The 18,277-nt window shown below is 39.3% G+C and overlaps 1 protein-coding gene and 1 long non-coding RNA gene across 2 annotated transcripts in view; one reads left to right on the top strand and one right to left on the bottom strand.

Moving 5' to 3' along the window:
- Positions 1–18,277, top strand: part of CAMK1D (calcium/calmodulin dependent protein kinase ID) — a 494,068-nt gene that overhangs the window by 259,424 nt on the left and 216,367 nt on the right. The window lies entirely within an intron of this gene.
- Positions 1,968–18,277, bottom strand: part of LOC140533517 (uncharacterized) — a 47,151-nt gene continuing 30,841 nt past the window's right edge. Inside the window, exon 2 of the long non-coding RNA XR_011976947.1 lies at positions 1,968–4,530. This is a non-coding gene — a long non-coding RNA (uncharacterized lncRNA). The remainder of the gene's footprint in view (positions 4,531–18,277) is intronic.

Below are 18,277 nucleotides of genomic sequence, written 5' to 3'. Positions count from 1 at the left end.
CTCCATCCTTTTTCCAATTAAGCTACTTTTCTCTTCTTCTTTTTGTTGTTTATTTCTTTTGTTTGTTTTTAAGGACCATTTCGATTTGATCTGTGGTGAGTTGATATGTTATAATCTCCATTTGACAGATGGTAAAACAGAGAAGCTTGTAAGCAGCAGTATCCTGGTCTTCTGACCTTCCAGTGCTTTCTCTACTTATTCCAAGCTCACCCTTAAGGGGTATTTTTCTTTGCTGTAAAGTGTTCAGTCATTTTTCAGTCACATCGAACACTTTGTGACCCTATTCGGTGTTTTCTTGGCAGAGATACTGCAATGGTTTGTCATTTCCTTCTCCAACTCATTTTGCGGATGAAGAAACTGAGGCAAACAGGGTTAAGTAACTTGCTCAGGGTCACACAGGTAGTAAGTATCTGAGGCTGGATTTGAATTCATGAAGATGAGTCTACTCATCTACTGTGCCACCTAACTGCTCTATAAAGTAATAATTTACACATTTATGTGGCATGTTAAAGGACCTATATCCATCTATTATAGCATGGTTTTACATGGATATATATGTATGTTCTCTACATATATACATGTACCTGCATACATATGTAACTATATATCTGTGTTAAATGATGGTCTTCCTCTAGTGAGGAATAGGGAGAGAGGGGAGGAGACAGTTCAGAACTTAAAACATAACAAAAATAATTAAATTTATGAAAGAATTTTATGGATGCTTATTTTTATCACAACCCTATTATTTTAGGGATGAGGACATTGACCCTCAGAAAAGTAAAGTGGCTTTCCCAAGGCCCCAGCATTTGGCCTCCATGTCCATTGCTCTTCTCACTACTTCTTCTCCTATAGAAGGTTTAAATTGAAATTTGCAAAACTATTATATTCATCTCCATCTAGGAGATCCCCACTGTGGTTTCCAGGAGGAATACAATCAAATTCATTTCTAACTACTTGCTCTGCTTTTGTGAAATAAGCAAATGGAGGTCAGGGACCTTGCCCTTTAAAATAATTTTTAAAAATTGATCTTGGCATATTATACTTACCTCTAGGGCATTCACACTTGGCTGCTAAGTCAGTGTAGTTTATGACAAAGCCAATATAACCTTTGGATGACTTTTTGTCCTCAGCAGTTATCCCTGTTTTGTCACCAGACCACAAGACTTATCGAAACCCATCACCTCTCAAGTAAAGATGTCCTCTGTTAGGGTCAACTGGAGCATATCCATTTTCACAGACACAAATGAGCAGAAGAGGATTAGGACTGGATTACTAATTGAAAAAATTATTCTGATGTGCAGCATAATCATTAAGGGTAATTCTCTTGAGTGCTATTTCTGCCCATTTGGGCCAGCAAAGTACAAAATTTTGCAGGTCCCATCAAGCTTGAAAGGATCTTAAGTATGGGACTGGCAGTGGATTTTCTTTGAAGGGCCAGTTCAACTAAGTTCAAAGAAGGTCTTCATAAGAAGTTGGGTCACTGGGGAGACAGTATGGTGGCAGGAATTAGATGACCTCAGTTCAAATCCCACCTCAAATGCTTATGTGACATTGGGCAAATTCAAGTTATCTGTACCTCACATTCCTTATTGATAAATGAAGGTTGGAATAGATGACTTCTAGCTCCACGTATATGATCACCAACCATCTGCCTAGAGATACCTAGAGGGCATATAGGAGTGAGCACTGGACCTGGAATCAGGAAGACCTGAGTTCAGATCTGGCCTCAGACACTTGAAGCTGTGTGAACATGACAAGCCTTGGTCTGCCTTGAGGTCAGTTACCTCAAGAGTTAAATGAAGATAGAAATAGCACCTACCAGATGCAACAACCAGAGTTGTGAGAGTATTTGCAAAGAGATTAGCATGGTGCTAGGCACATTTGGAGGCACTTAATAAATGTTTGTTTCCTTCCTATGAAGGAATAGAAGGATTTTGAAATGATTTCCAATAAGAAGAGGACCCATATTCATAAAGTAATGTATCTTTTATACTTGCATTCAAGTCACCATTCCCCCACTTAATAGCAATGGTCTCTTAGTAATAAAGGTTGATCTTTATACATTGCTTTAAGTTAAAAAAACACTCTTGGATTCTCCCAATATTCCTATAAAATAAACAAGTACTCTGGGTAATGCTAATACCCACTTCACAGAGTCTCGGAGAAAGTGCACATTCAAGGCAATTAGTGACTTGCCCAAGAGTCAGTCACACGGCTAGTTAGGAGGAGAGGCAGGAGTAGAATCGGCATGTTTCCTGACTTCCATCCATCCTTCTTTCTACCTCATATCCCTTCCTTTTGGTCATTAACTTCTCAGAGCCTTTGTTTTCCCCATCTATAAATGGGGATCATAGTGCTTGCACGACCTTCTTGCAAGGTATATTGTAAATGGTAAAGCACTTTATAAAGATGAGCTACTAATATCGTTCCCAGAACTTTCTAGAATATTTACCTCTTTGTCTTTAAACTCAGCTTATTAGTGACAGAAAAAAGAGTATCTACTGCATAAGGTGCTTTTGTACAATCTGTAAAGAGTTCCATAACTGTGGGTTCTTACAAATTAATCTCAGTTTTGGAGAAAAACATGAGCCACTATTCATACTAATCAGATAAGAGTGTGGTGGATTTGATTGATGAAGAAACCTGTGCCATAGCAATTTGTGTTTTTTTACCTCTAAGAGAGCATTTTTTTTTCAGTGCTGGGAAATGAGTAATTTATTTTGAAGCCTAAAGGACATTTTTGCTCCCACTTTTTTCTAGTTATTGAAATCGGGGCTGTTATTTCAATCACCTGAGCTTTCATGTCGCTGACTCATTGCCCACAAAAACATTAAGCAGGCAACAGCAAAAGGTAATAATATAAAAAAAATGCTACCGTCAAGCAATGCTATTTTGTAATGGTACAGGTCCTGTCCTTTTAAAAACAATTAACCTGACATGAAGGATGTGTCATTCCAAACCATTCATTTTGTTTTATAACATCAGTAATCTGATTAAAGTACCTTATCAGGTATTTTGTTCTGCTAAAATATAACCCATTTCACTTTTTTTTTTTTGGCATGTTATTTGGGGCTCACCATTTCTAGAATTTTCTGATTCTCTCTTAAGGAAATTTTTCATTATATATCGCAGGCCTGGCTGCTTACAGCCCTCAGGCCACTTGCGGTATGCCAAGAAATTTCCTCCATGTACAAGAAATGTTTTCCTCTACATTTTTTCGCAGGTGGCCTGGCCTGAAATCATTTGGGGAGCCGCAAGCAGCCGGGCGTAAGTGGCCCTCGGAGCACAAGTTGTGCAGGCCTGGTATATAGGCATGAGATTTTTGTGAAGAGCACATGTCTTTGGTCTCTCTGATTTTTAGCTCCTGAATCATATTTTGAAAGACAACCTTTTGTCAACCTTTTTCTAAGCCTACTGTTGTATGGACGTCAGTGAGTATCAAAATCTAGGCTGATTTGGTTGGGAGTCTCTTAGCAAATTCTTCAGATAATTCAATCCAATCCAAAATATTTATGAATGCCAGGTACTGCCCTAAGAGCTAGGGATACAATTAATAAAAAGATAGTCCCTGCCCTCAAGGAACTTAGAGTATAAAGGAAGGGACAACACAAAAGGAAAGGTGGGAGAGTGGAGGGGAAGACTCAGTGTTCCCACTACAGGGGTCTTTTGTTCCCTGAATCCACTTTTTGTTCCCTATAAAGGAAGGCATTCAGCAGAGTTTGGTACTTCCACCCTCCAAACAGAGGGGAAAGGAGGCTGAGGGACAAAGTGTCATTCAAGGCTTGAGTTAATAGTATGGTGGTGAGTCTAGAAGTGATGAGGAGCTCTTCCTCATTCCATATTCCATATTTCAGGAGGAGCTCTTGTTCTATGGAGTTGAAACTAGACAGAACAGCAGATGTAAAATGAAGTTAATTTCATTGCCTCTTCAATCTCTACTCCATATGGTAGGTGGTCCAGAGGACAGAGGGCAAGACCTGGAGTCAGGAGAACTTGAGTTCAAATCTTTTCTCAGAAACTAATTGGGATTCCCTAGGCAAGTCACTTAACTTTTTTGTGACTCAGTATCCTCAACTATAAACAGGGAACAATAGTAGCACCTACCTAACAGGATTGTTGTTCATAAAAAGGGTTTAGCACACTGCCTAGCACATAGTTGGCTCTGTAAATGATTATTCCCCTTCCCAGTTCCCTTCCTTTCTGACCTAGGGCCTCCCTGTCCTGATTGGTGACTGACTCTTCTGGCCCACTATTTCAGAATAGGACCAGCTATGTTTAACTTCACTGCCTACTTTCCAGTTATGTTCCCCACAGCTTTAATAAACATTTTCCCACCATTTGGCAGCCTCCTGCACCCTCCCCCCAATCCTAATCTGTTTTTTTCTTCTTCTCCTCCTTCTTCTCCTTTTTCTTCTTCTCCTTCTTCTCTTTCTCCTCTTCTTCTTCTCCTTCTCCTCTTTTGTCTTCTTCTTCTTCTTCCTCTTCTTCTCTTCCTCCTCCTCCTCCTTCTCTTTCTCCCTTCCTCTTAGCCTGCAAACAATGATCAAATCATCATTACCATTGCTAAGCAAAGAGCGTGGCAATCTCCTGTCCTGTATTCATTTACAATCCCAGTGTACGTATAGACCAGAATTCTCTTCTTTGGCCTCCATTTTTCTTTAAATGTTATATCGCCCTGTAGGGTACAGTCTCCTTAAGAACTATTTATATTTGTATATCTAGTACCTAATAGTGGCTGCCACATAGTAGGAGTTTAATAAATGCTTGTTGACTGATTAGTTGATAGAGCTTTGGTATTTGTATTTCTAATGCCTGTCACATAGTAGGAACTTGATAAAGGCTTGTTGATTGATTAATTAATAGAGCTATGCTTCCCTGTCCTTTCAATAAACAGATAATTTATGAGAAATATAAATATGGTGCTGAACTATTTGCTGTATCTGAAGAACTTAAGGGCAGCAAAGGGAAATTATGGTCCTGATTTTCAGTGCTCCGGCTACTATGGCAGTCATCACTTGGAATGTGTAAATTTGATAGTTCAGCATCTTTATAGGTTTGGCACTTACAAATGCATTAGATGTCTTCAACAAAAGACTGTAGGTATCAATGTATACTTAGTAAAAAACAAAACAAAACACTGTATTCTCTATTGAGTATTAGCCTTTCGCAGTTGACACACCTGACTGGTAACCTGAAAAATTTCCCTCTCTTCCCTTCCCTTTGTTTTTACCTTTCAAACACAAAATGTTCTGCATCTGTCACCCTTGGAGACCCCAATTGTCTTCCTCCTTAGAGCTTTGAAATCAGAACTGAATCTGGCCTCATTAAATCATAAAACTCATCTCCAGGTTTGATTTTTTTCTCTCACTGTTCTGATGTCAATTACTTTACCATTAAGTCAAGCTCTCAATATAGTTAGTAGAAACCATCACTTTTGAGTGAAACAGTTGCCATGGTTTCTGGCCTTCAGTAGAGATAGCTGGGTATGAATGATCACAGGGAAAATACCTGCTATTATCTACTTTCTATCTACTGCTTCTCTTGACTTCTTTGCTGCTTCTGCCCTCATTCTGGTCCCTTATTGGTGAGTGTTCCTACTTCTCTTCTGTTTTTACAGAATTGTTATCCCAGTTACCTTCAATTATTGCCCAGATGGCTCCCAGATATGTATACATACATATATATGTATATATATATCTGACTAGCTCTGATCTCTTTTCTAAGTTCTGGACCCTCATCTTTAACTGCTCACAGGATGTTCTATCTGGGTGTTCCAGCAATACCTCGAAAGCCACTATGTCTGAAAACTTAATCAATTTATCTTCCAGTGTTTCTGACTTGACTGTTTTTGTCAGTCAGTAATATCTAAAACTCTGGAGTTGTGCTTGACCCTTGTCTCTTCCTCACCTCATGCCCAGTTACTTACCAAGTTCTCTCAGTTTTCCTCCAAAATATCACTTGCATTCATCCCTTGTACTCAGTCCCCATTGCCATCACCAGTCCTAGGGCCCACAACTATGCACCTGGACTCATAAGTTATGTCTTTAACTCTATTATTTTCCCCCTAAAATTAGTTGCATATCAGTGAGAATATTGATGATTTTGCATGGATCTGGTCCTATCAGTCCTCATAATGCTCTGGTGAGTCTCTGCTGCTTTTCAAGCATGTTTAAACTTCTGTGCCTGGTATTTAAAGTCTGGCTTCCCTCACCTCCTTGACCTTATCTCATAATGTTCTGTTTATAGACATTGGGATAAGAATTGATAGTAGAGAGGGAGAGATGTGAGAGGGGGAATGATACATAGAGCAAAATCCCAGTGGAAACAAAGGCACAAGTAGATAGAAGATTTCAAATTTGATGAAGAAGAGGGCCACCTTGTCCTTTGAGAAGTGAGGGAAGAGAGAACGGATGGGTGAAAAATATAGGAAGACCTTGAGATTTGGAGGATATGGATGAGAAACCTCACAGAGATGGACTCAGTCTTTTTTAGTAAAGGATGAAGTGGTTTACTAAAACAAGGGTAACAGGGGCATTTGGTATTTTAAGAAGAGACATTTGAAATAACTGCAATGGGGAGTGTGAGAGGTATCCAATCATAATTTAATAGAAAGATTTCTATGCAGCAGGGATGGAGTTGCATGCATTTATATTGGCCTAGTCAGGACTATGAATAGCTGTTCTTAGTGATGAGGAATGGAAGGGGGTGGTGGTGAGATCTACACAAAGACCAGGGTACCAGTGGCAGGCAGCCTGGAAGGAATTCATGGACTCAAGCATTGTTGAGGTCAAGGTAAAGATTTATTACACTTTTCACGGGGCAAGGGTTCTTAGGGAATCCGAAACCTTAAAGGGGTACAGGTAAAGTTTATATAGGATATTCTATAGGAAATGTGCCAAATATGCTAACTAGATGTTTTGGGGTGGGATTAGGGAGGGGTTAAGGAGTGGTTAGTTCTTAAAGGAACATGTACTTTTGGTATCTACTGTGTAGGTATTTTACCCACATTTCATTGGGAAATAGCCCAAGGTGGGGGGCTACCTGGGGAGGTGTGGTTTTAGACCTGAAATGTCCCTAAGTCAGCTAATGGTCAGGGTTGGTTCAGAAATACTAGGTTGCTCTCATCAATGTCTTGTTAGAAGATAAATGTAAGGGAGTATATGCATGTCTAACTCTAGGATACATATGATTGGGGGCAGCTAGGTGGTGCAGTGGATAGAACACAGAGGACCTGAGTTCAAATCTCACCTCAGACACTTGACACTCACTAGCTGTGTGACCTTGGGCAAGTCACTTAACCCCAATTGCCTCATCCTGGGTCATCTCCAGTCATCCTGAGGAAAATCTGGTCACTGGACTTAGAGGGCTCTAGAGGGGGTGAGGCTGGTGACCTGCACAGCCCTCACTCACTCAAAACAAAGTCAAGTGCAAGTCATGTCATCATTTCTCTGATGGCATGGTCTTCTTTGGCAACAAAGGACAAGCACACACAAACATATGATTGATCAGTGAGTAGTAAATGTCATTATGACCCAGTGACAGCCCATTCAGCCAGTACACAGCTGGATCAGACTAATAAGTTTTGTAGGTGTAGCTGACTGCTGTATCAGGAAAAGAGATAGTGGATGTTGCTAGGCAGACTGGGTCCTTGGGCTGGGGAGAAACTGCCTGGGATAGTGTTTTGAGGTTAGGGAGAAATATGATTTTTAAAGAGAAATGTGATTTTAGAATTGGGGCCCAAGTACGTATACCCAAGCACCCCATCATTAGCAGCTCAAGGCAGGAGGGTGGAAGACAAGATACTAGCTATCACCCAGGGTTCATGACTAGCAAGGTAGGAATAGCAAGAAGACTGAGGGGTAAGAAAATCAAGAGTGGAGGGCAATTCTTTGCTGTAACATAGTCACAAAAGAAGTGAGGGACTGGGGAAATAAAGAGGGATGAAAATACTGAAAGTAACAGTGATGATGAAGATGAGAATGAATTTTGAATGCAGTCAGAAGAGCTCCCTGAAAGTTCTGTTTCAATACTTCCTTGTTATAATACAAGCTCCTGGTGATTAGGGATTGATTGTGACATTCATTTGATGTCTCACCAGTGCTTAGCACTTAACAGGTGCTTAAGAAATGCTTTCTGACTGATGTCTTGCTGTATAACCTCAAGCAAGCTAAATAACCTCTCTGAGCATCAGTTCCCGGATCTACAAAAGGGAGATTATGATATGCACGCTGCCTACCTCACAGGATGGTTATGAGCAAAGTGCTTTGTCAATCTCAAAAGGTTGTAGAAATGTTATTATTTTTCTAAATCATCCCAGGTTCCAATTGGCACCTGTGTAGCTTCCCTCTCACAGGTGGTGACTTCCTTCTTGATTTCAATTGGGGTGGGCCAGAAAGTTAGGGTAGGAAATGTGCTGGAGGCTGATGGGAGCTGTCATTCATTCATCCTCCCAAATGGTTCCCATTCAGATCATTAGAGCCAACAAAGGCTTAGTGGCTGATTAGATTTGGAAAGTGATAGCTGATCCTTCCATCTATCAACCCACAAATCAAGATTCATTAAGTACCCATCTGCGCTGTGTGTTGTATAAAAGCAAATTTAGTAGATACCGTTGCTGCTTGCTAGTGCCTCACAATCTGAGGGATCTCATGAAGTTATCCAAACACTAGTGCAATTTAGTAAGCACTGATTAAATATAGATTCTAGAACTGCTGCCAGGTGCTGAGATAGAAAGAGCAATAGGACATGATCCTTACCCTCAAGGAGTTTGTAATCTAGTAGATGAGATAAAATAGTCACAAGTTAAAAATTCTACAAAAATAGAATCATCGAGTCAGAGCAGGAAAGGACCTACCAGGCCTGCTAGTCCAAGCTTCTCAGTTTACATGTGAGGAAGGGGATTCCCTCCCTAAGTAACTTGCCAAAGGCCACAGAGTGGTAAAATTGGGATTCAAACTCAGATCTTCCAATTCAGGGATTCTTAACATGTGTGTGTGTGTATGTGTGTGTGTGATGGATCCCTTTATTGCCCTGGTGATGCTTGTGAACTCCTTCACAAAATACTTTGAAATGCATAAAATAAAATACATGGGATTACCAAGAAAAACAATTATACTGAAATATATTTATCAAAATATAAAAATAATAAGTTCATGGGCCTCAGGTTAAGAATCCCTGCCTGAAATTCAGTCCAGAACTCTTTCCCCTGAATCCCAGTTGAATAAAAGAAATATAAAATGTTATGAGCTTTCAAAACAGGAGAAAAATTTTGACTGTGGATAGTAGAAGAAAACATATTTTATAACTGAGCTGTAAAAAGGAAAAATGAGTTGGGGGGAATTTATCATCTGAAGGCTTAGCCCCCAGATTCTGACAGTCTTGGCTCATTTTGTTATTGGTCAATCACGTCTACTCTAATTCGTGACCCCATTGAGAGTTTTCTTGGTAAAGATACTGCAGAGCTTTGCCATTTCCTTCTCAAAATCATTTTACAGATAAGGAAAGTGAGGCAAATAGGTTCTAGTGACTTTCCCAGGGTTACATAACTAATGAGTGTCCGAAAAGGGATTTGAACTCAGGAAGATCAGTCTTGCTTGTTCCAAGTCCAGTGCTCTATCCACTGTGACACCTAGCTGCCAGCTTTTTGGAAAACACCAAAGACCAGGGAACCTGCTTTTGTCTTCTATCTGATATAGGGGTTTTACAGTTTTATTTTTCAAAATACAGCATGGGTTACTTATCAGAAGAGTACCATAGTATAAGATATCATGTCAGATTCTGATGGCCAGGATGCCCTAGAACGATGAAATGAAGAAAACATTTGCATGTTGGTTTTCATTGGCCTATCTCATTTACTTACTTGCCAACTAAGTAAGTAAAATTCCACAAGGGCTTTTTTCTTTTCATTACCATTGGCTTGAATAGATGTGACTGCAGCTCCTAAAGACAGTATTATGTACAGATCCAAGGCTGTTACAACGTGACTTGATTTCATGAATGAATGATAAAACATTAATTTAGCACTATTTATGCTAAGTATTGGGGACATAAATGCAAGTAAGGCAGTCCCTGACCTCAAGGAGTTTGCATTGTAAGAAGGAAAATATTGTGCAAAAGTGAGCAGAGGAAGAGATATTTAAATACTGGCCTGGTTTGGAAACAACTGGAAAGGTGACATAGGCCTGATTGAACTGAAGACAACATATTATAGCAAAGGCTAGCAAGTCTATCTTTCTTTCTTCCTAATCTCCCCTTCCCAATTTTATGAAGTTTAAAATATTCCATAATTTAAATTTAATCCTTTGACTTAAAGTCTATTAAAATGCACATATCCTTAGGAGAGGTAATATATTCAGCAATTTAATTCAGTAAATTAGTCATTTACTTGTTAGCATGAGTGAATTGATGATATACTTTATTGAGAGCAGATTTGGAGGTTTAGTAGAGAGTGTCACTTAGGGAAGTAAAAATGGCAAGATTGGGAATGCTAAGGAGCCCAGGATTTGTGTATATACACACATACATATTTATATACACATACATACATATATGAATACACACATACACACACGGAGGTGGGGGAGGCAGGACTGGGACTTCCTATGAAAAATTTTGAAATCTCTAAATCTGTCATCCTTTCCTGGACCAGTAGGGCCTTCGAAGTCTTGTCTTGGCAATCAGAATTCTAGAACCTCATGCATAAACCAGATAGAAGGAGCTCTTCAGCTATCGATGTCATGCAGGTATTTTTTATTTGTTGAATCTAGCAAACTAGTTACCTTGGCTGCATTATATCAGGATAGACTCCTTTCCTAACAAATCCTTTAAGGTGAGAACTGTTAATAATTAATGTGGGTTGTTGTTTTTTGAAACAGCATTTTCTAATGAATTGTGTCACTTGGCTAACAAATGCATCCTAAGCTCTTCATCTTAGGTAGATGTCTGGCAAGGAACACTTGCCTTTAGAGGCTGCAACAGGATCTCCCAAAGTGACTATTGACGGGGTAAAGAATCATCCTCAAGACAAGAATGTCAGACTTTGCTTCCTTGACAGAACTCAAGCCAACTTGAGTGCTTGTGAATGAGAAAAGATGACCACTGTGGAGCAAAGGTTGGACAATGACAACAACAAAAAAACTCATTGAATTTTAAAGCTGAAAGTGACCTTTCGAGGGCATGTAACAGTAACTAGTAGCTAACTAGCATTTTTATATGACTTCAAGGTTTGCAAAGATCTTTACATTATGTTTTCTCATGATATATCCAACAACCCTATGAAGTAGGTACTATTTTTACCCTCGCTTTACAGATGAGAATACTGAGACTGAGAAGTATAATGACTTGCCTACCAACACACAGTAAGTATGTGAGGCAGGATTCAAACTCAGACCTTCTTGATCCTGTGTTCAACCCTCTATCCACTGTGCCCCCAAGTGGCTAGCCAATTCTTTTGCGTTCCAGAAATGGAAACCCTCCTAGACCAGCGAAGTAATTTGCCCAAGGTCGTGAAGGTGGTTAGTATCAGAATTAGAATGAAAATTCTAGTTTCAAAGAAATGAATTACATTCAAAAGATAAGGCATATTTGTATTGGATCTTTGAAAAAAACGAGAAACAACTACAGGCAGAATTTTGACTTTAGAACATACCTATGGCTTAATTTACTAGGCAGGTAACTTAAAAAAATCTTTTTCAGTTGTTAACTATCTTTTACTATATAGATGATGGTGATGTTATCATCCGAATTAAGAGGATATGCCAAGCCCAAGATGAAAGTTAACACTTGCATATATAACACATAATATATAGAACATGGGGTCTAGAGTTAGGAAGACCTGAGTTCAAATCCAAACTCGGATAACTACTAACTGTGTGACCCTGGGCAAGTCGCTTAACTCTCTTTGCCAGAGTTTTCTCATCTGCAAAATGAGCTGGAAAAGGAGATTGCAAATCACCCCAGTATCTTTGACAAGAAAACTGTAAATGGGATCATGAAGAGTTGGACGTGACTGAAATGATTAAACAATAACAAATATAACACATACATAAAATCAGCATAGGAAACGTACTTCAAATGTTCACCTTTCTTCCAAAACTCATGTCTATTATTCCCACACTGAGAAGGTTAGAACACCATGTTAAGTAAACACCCAGACGTTATTCACCGAAGAAGCTTTTCTATTCTTGCTTTAAGAACATGAGTTCGTTGTTCAGGAAGGCCCCAATTATAGTGATTATAGACTGGCGCCATGCTTTCATTCCTTGTGATTTCCTTTCACCCTCCAAGTTCTGAAAGAAAAGTCAACAATCCATAGACCTTGTAGTAGTACTGGCTGACTCTGTGTGCTGGAACACCTGACTTGTTTTAATGCTCTGTTTCTCTTGGCCCAGCAAAGGCAGCGTGACATTGTTTAAGGGGCTACCTTTGAAGTCAGAAAACAAAAACAAACCTTGAACTAAAGTCCATCCTCTGCCACATATGGACTGTTTGATCCTGGCCAGGTAATTTAGCCTCAGGCCAGGCATTTCAAAAAGAAATGGGGACCATTAAATAAGGATCCCTGTGGGTAACCTCTTGACTTAGAAAACCACACATTAACATTATCGGCACTCTATTTACTTTGTAAAATATTTCCTACTTACATTTTAATCTGGCTTATGCCCCAGAGTGTTGTTGGCCACATGCTAGCTGTTTGGTACCTCTCAGGTAGGACGTAAAGAGATGAGCTCCATGTCCAAGAGACCTGAGTTCGTGCCCTGTCCCTGTCACAGACTAGGCTATGTGACTTTGGGCGATTACTTATTTCAATATCCCATACAGTTCTCTAAGACTATAGATGGTAAAACTCTTTCCTCACCACTGAAAGTTCCCTTCACCAATAAAGTCACAGGTCCAGACCTACAAGCTTCCCCTGCCTCTCCTCAAAGTACCTATCCATTTTTCACTTATTCTGTCTTAGAAGTCCATAGACTTCTGATATTTAGAGCACTCATTGCTTCCTCAGCTGAATGGCTGATTGGCCATTTCTACACTGTCTTCTCTGTCCTCTCCTTTTGGAGTGGGAACATGATGAAAGTGAATATCTTGGTTCTTAAAGAACATATAGGAGAAGGCTTGAGAGGGGAGCTTCTGCTAATGGAGAGAGAGAACTAGATTCATGTTCTGGTGACACTTCTTATCCTTAGGGTGCTAGGCCCTAGAGTAGAAGAGATCTGAAGTGTCAAAAATAATCTTTTTAAATCATGTTATTCCTTTACTTATTCGTTGCTCTGAGTTTGGACTAAATGACTTCTTTTAAAAAATATGCATGTATATACACATGTATGTATATGCCTATATGTGTGAATATATGCATATGTGAATGCACACACATGTATATATACACCTATGTGGAGGGGAGAGAGAGGGAGAGAAAAAGAGAGAGGGAAAGATTGTTTTCATATCATCTAAATTTCCTCCTTTGTAGTTACTTGACTTCTGATACCTTTCGCAGTCCCAGATTCCATGATACACAAAATCCTACTATGTACCCTTTAATACATAGCTAGTTAAGTGACAGAGCTACCTCTGATTGAATACTGTACAATCGTAAATCAGTAATAAAACCAAATTGTGTAGTTCTGGGGGGATTCTAAAGTCTAATTCAGGAGGTGACTTTTGAGGGTTGCTGTGATGGTGATGGACTTCTAGGGAGATTTGTCTTCTGATAGACTAGTTCATCCTCTAGTGGGAAACCATTCTTCAGGCTTAAAACAATATTTTAGGTAGAAGGATGAGCCTTCATCCTGACTCTGAAAGCTTCTCCATCTTGTTTTGAGTATCATCTTTCCTTAACGTCCCGTGAGGTGTTTTTGGTTTTTGTTCTTACTTCTGTTCTCCATAGTCTCTTTGCTTCTGGTTCCAGCTGTGGTTGCTTTTCACCCACATCAGGATACAGGGTCCATAATCTCCCTGCTCTTCAGTTTCCTTTGTCAATAAATAAGAGGAGCCATCAGGCATCAGAGGAACATTCTGCCAAGCAAGCAGCTGAAGATTAACATGATCATTTCTCTCCTCCTCTTCTTAGAAGAGAACAAGGAAATTAGAGTTGCTAAGAGAGGTCTGTAATAAACACTCCATATATTGTGCATCTTCTGAATCCTATGTTATCTTTCAGATCTGCCAAGGCAGAGTAAACACTTTGCCTGTTTATCTGTCTTCTGCCCAGTGAACCTGGCATCTGTGACTTCTTTCCTTTCCTGCTATGTAGTTAGAAATCTCTCCAAACCTTTGTCTAAATCCCTTTTATGGACCAACCAAGGAGTTGGCAGAGAGTAGGAGATTTGAGTAAGACCGTAGATCTCCTTGGAGGTTCAGACTGGAGCTGCAAAGGCTCCAGATTCTCAGGGGCTCCCTCTGTTTGTGGGGAGGAGTTAATTATAACAGCTAATGGGACTTCTTTCCATTGTCCTACATCATTCCCCTTGTCACAGAAGAAACTCAGTCAGCTGACATGCTTTGATTCTACATAGGCAAAGACAGTCCCTGGTACAGAGTAGGCAATTAATAAGTGTTTATTGATTGGTTCACTGATTGAAAAACAAACCGATACCTATACTCGAGAAACTTGGGGTTTCAGGGGAGACAATTATATAAATAAGCATACAAAAATCTATGCAAAATAAATGCAAAATGGGTGTTTTTTTGTGTGAGATGCACTAGCAACTGAGTCAGTCAAGGAAAACCTCATGTAGAAGGGGGTGTTAAAGCTGACCTCTGAAGGAAACTAGAGATTCTGAAAGGAAGAGAAGAGGGAGGGCATTCTAGGTATGCTGTGCAAGAGCAATCAAGCTGAATTGTAGAGTGCATTAAAGAGACAGATGTGTAAAAGACTGGAAAGCGTAGGTGAGTTGGAGCTAGGTTGGGGGGGGGGAATTTAAATGCTAAAGAGAAATTTGTATTTTATCTTACGAATAATAGGGAATTCTTAGAATAAGGGTGGGGAGCCTGTAGCCTTCAGGCCACATGTGGCCTTCTAGGTCCTTAAGTGCAGCCTTTTGACTGAATCCAAATTTTACAGAGCAAGGTTGTAAATTTTGGATTCAGTCAAAAGGCTGCACTTAAGGATCTTGAAGGTTGCATGTGGTTTGGAGGCCACAGGTTCCTCACCCCTGCACTGGAATTTACTGAGCACTGGATTAACATGGTTAGATATGGTCTTTGGAAATATATGCTTTTGAATCATATGTTACTCATAATAACACTATGAAGTAGATAGTACAAGGACTATTATCTCTGTCTCTGTCCCTTTCACAGATGAGGAAATGAAGGATCTGGCGGGTTAAATAAATCAATTGCCTAAAGGCATGAAGAACATTCTAGTAAAGACACGATTTGAGCTCTTCTAATTTCCTACATTGATAATGAAAAAGAAAGAGAGAAGGCAAAAAATCCCCAACAACCCATCCTCCTGACCCTAGCAGAGTCTCTTGTTTTTCCCCATTCTATTTTGGGGTTATCATCAGAGGCAAGGGAGAGAGAAGAAAAAGTAAACCCTTCATACCTCAGATTCCTTTTGAGACACTCCCTCTCCCTACCTCTTCAAATCACTTTACCCTGGAGCTTGTGCCCCAGGTACTCAGCCAACAATTCATTAGAATCCAGGCCCTGCTCTACTGTGTGTGATCCTTGGTCAGGCTTGTTTTCATAGAATTGGGTGAGTCCCCACTGGTGGCAACTGGGGAGCTGTTAAATAGGCTTTTATGTGTCTATGTTCAGAAGACTATATAAATAAGTATGTTTGTTTATTTATATTTACTTAGAGTAGAAGAACCTCCTATTTCCTCCGTGTGACATGATAAAATTTGTCTAAATTGTAATTATCACACATACAAAGCATTTTTGGAATCCATCCTGTTTGCAAGTTGGAAACTACATTCTGTTCAAACTGTTTTTAGAGGTTACAGTTATGTATGTGACATGTTACTGTAAACAGAGTCATTAATTCAGAGTCCTTTGTGATACATCTTTATTTTTCAGTATTCCCTGTTTCCATTGTTTGCTAAATTGGGTGAACTTGTTTACTGCTGCCTGAGTTAGTACTTTGAGTTCTTAAAACACTTCTTATTGTTTCTTTAGTCAGACAATGACCTAACTCAAAGAACAGGAAAATGTCACTTCTTTCTCTGGCCTGCCTCCTTGGTCAGCCTCCCTTGAGTTCATATTTCCTGAAGCTTTTGCTGAACCATGGCTTTAAATATTGCTAAAAGCATCGATAAGGTTGTGGGACTTGGGGAATAGGGACCTGAAATCTCATAAGATATGTGAGTGGTGAAACTTTTCCAACATAGATACTATATTCTGCTTACTCTGGCCTTAAAGACTTAAGATGAAAATTCTAGGACATTCTTTCATTTATTTTTCCGGGCATTTTACCCACATTTTTCTCCACTGACCTAGACCAGAGATTGAAAATAGGTATGAGGAGGAAATTGTGTTTGAAGTGTTCTTATTTCACTTCTGTTCTTTGAATATCTACAAAAATACCCTCTACCACTACATGTTACAACCCAAGTATAACTTAGTAAGTGGTCACTGAGAGATGTGACCGAAAATTCATCACAGTGTGACCAACCTGGTATAACATATATTGCTAATCACCAGGCTCATACTCAGAGCCTTTCTGTTTTAATAAGCTTGAACTCTGCTGTAACACCCATCAAGAACTCAATCAAAAAATAGACACTATGCTAAGCTTTCAGGATAAAAGGAAAAATATTAAGTCCATGACCTCAAGGTGAATACACATTTATTTAGGGAGCCAAAATGTACCTTTAAGAATATAGAAAATACAAACAAAATTAATACAAGGTAATTTTTTTGGGGGGGTGGTTCTAGCAATTGGGGAGAGTTAGGAAAGGCTTCATGTAGATTGTGGGGCTTGAGCTAAATTCTCAATGAAAAAAGGGATCCTGACAGGTAAAGATGAGGTAGGAGCATATTCCAAATATAGGAGATGGTCATTGCAAGACATAGGAACAGAAGGAGTATTGTTTTTGACAAATAGCAAGAAATACAGTCTGGCTGAGCCATAAATTATGGAAAAGGGGCATATTGTATGACAAGGTTAGAAAGGGAGATTAAGGGCAGGTTGTAAAGCCCTTGAAAATCAGAGGGGTTGATATTTTATTCTAGAGATAATAGGGAGCCACTGCAGTTTATTGAGTAGTAATATGTGCTGCTCATTAGGGAAAATCATTTTAGCTGCTATGTGAAAGATGGATTGCAGTGGGGAGAGACTTGAAACATGGAGTCCAAACAGGAGGCAATTGGAAGAGTCTAGGCTAGAGGTGGTCATGTAATGTTAATTAAAGTTAAAGATAGTCCCTGCCCATTGATAGGTCTCAACTGAAGTCTATTAAGGGAAGCTTTGGTTAATTTCTAATGAGACACTAGGTCAGGATACCCTCTTGCTCTGAAAAGTGTAAATATACTCCTATATGCAAGTTGTGCGGTTTCATGTGCAATTGTTTTTTTATTATAATATGTTATAAAAATGCTTGTTTCATTTTATAAATTAAAAGAAATTTAAAAACCATCCAGGATATGCTATATATGTGGGTATACATATAAAAATGTATTTCTTCTTCAGTTATATGTGAAATATATATATATATATATATATATATGTGTGTGTGTGTGTGTGTGTGTGTATCTTCACATTCCTTTTCCTCTGCAGTTTTATGTGTGTGAATGTGTGTATACATACACACACAGACACAGACACACACACACACATATATATATATGTACATATCTGAAAAGGACTGTGGGTATGTGCATTTATATGTTTACAAGCAGCATTTGTGTGTGCATATGTGGATATATATATGCATATCTGAAGAGGAAAAGGATTATGTGTAAACGTATATGTTTCTGCATACATAAATATGTACAGTGTGTATATGTGATTATTCCTCTTTGGGGAGGACTTATCCATATGCCCCTGTACGTAGATGCTGAAATGGAAGGGGAAAGACGAGCTTCTTCTCAAGTCTCTGGGAGAAGCATGGGGGTGTAGATCTCTGTCTCAGGAGTCACATGACTTGTTTCCTTCTAACCCTGCAAATGGACAAGTCACATATTTCTGAACCTCGTTTTCCTCTGGCATAAAATGGGGATAAAAATAATTTCAGTGCCTTTCTTCCAAAAGGTCCTTTCCTGTCACATGAATTAAGTTACTCTCTGACTAAAGATGTGATGGGAAGTGTTGTAAGAACTCAAAATAGTAACTCAGGCA

Source organism: Notamacropus eugenii, chromosome 3 (genome assembly GCF_028372415.1).
Source record: "Notamacropus eugenii isolate mMacEug1 chromosome 3, mMacEug1.pri_v2, whole genome shotgun sequence".
NCBI lineage: Eukaryota > Metazoa > Chordata > Mammalia > Diprotodontia > Macropodidae > Notamacropus > Notamacropus eugenii.
This window is presented reverse-complemented; position numbering and strand designations above follow the sequence as displayed.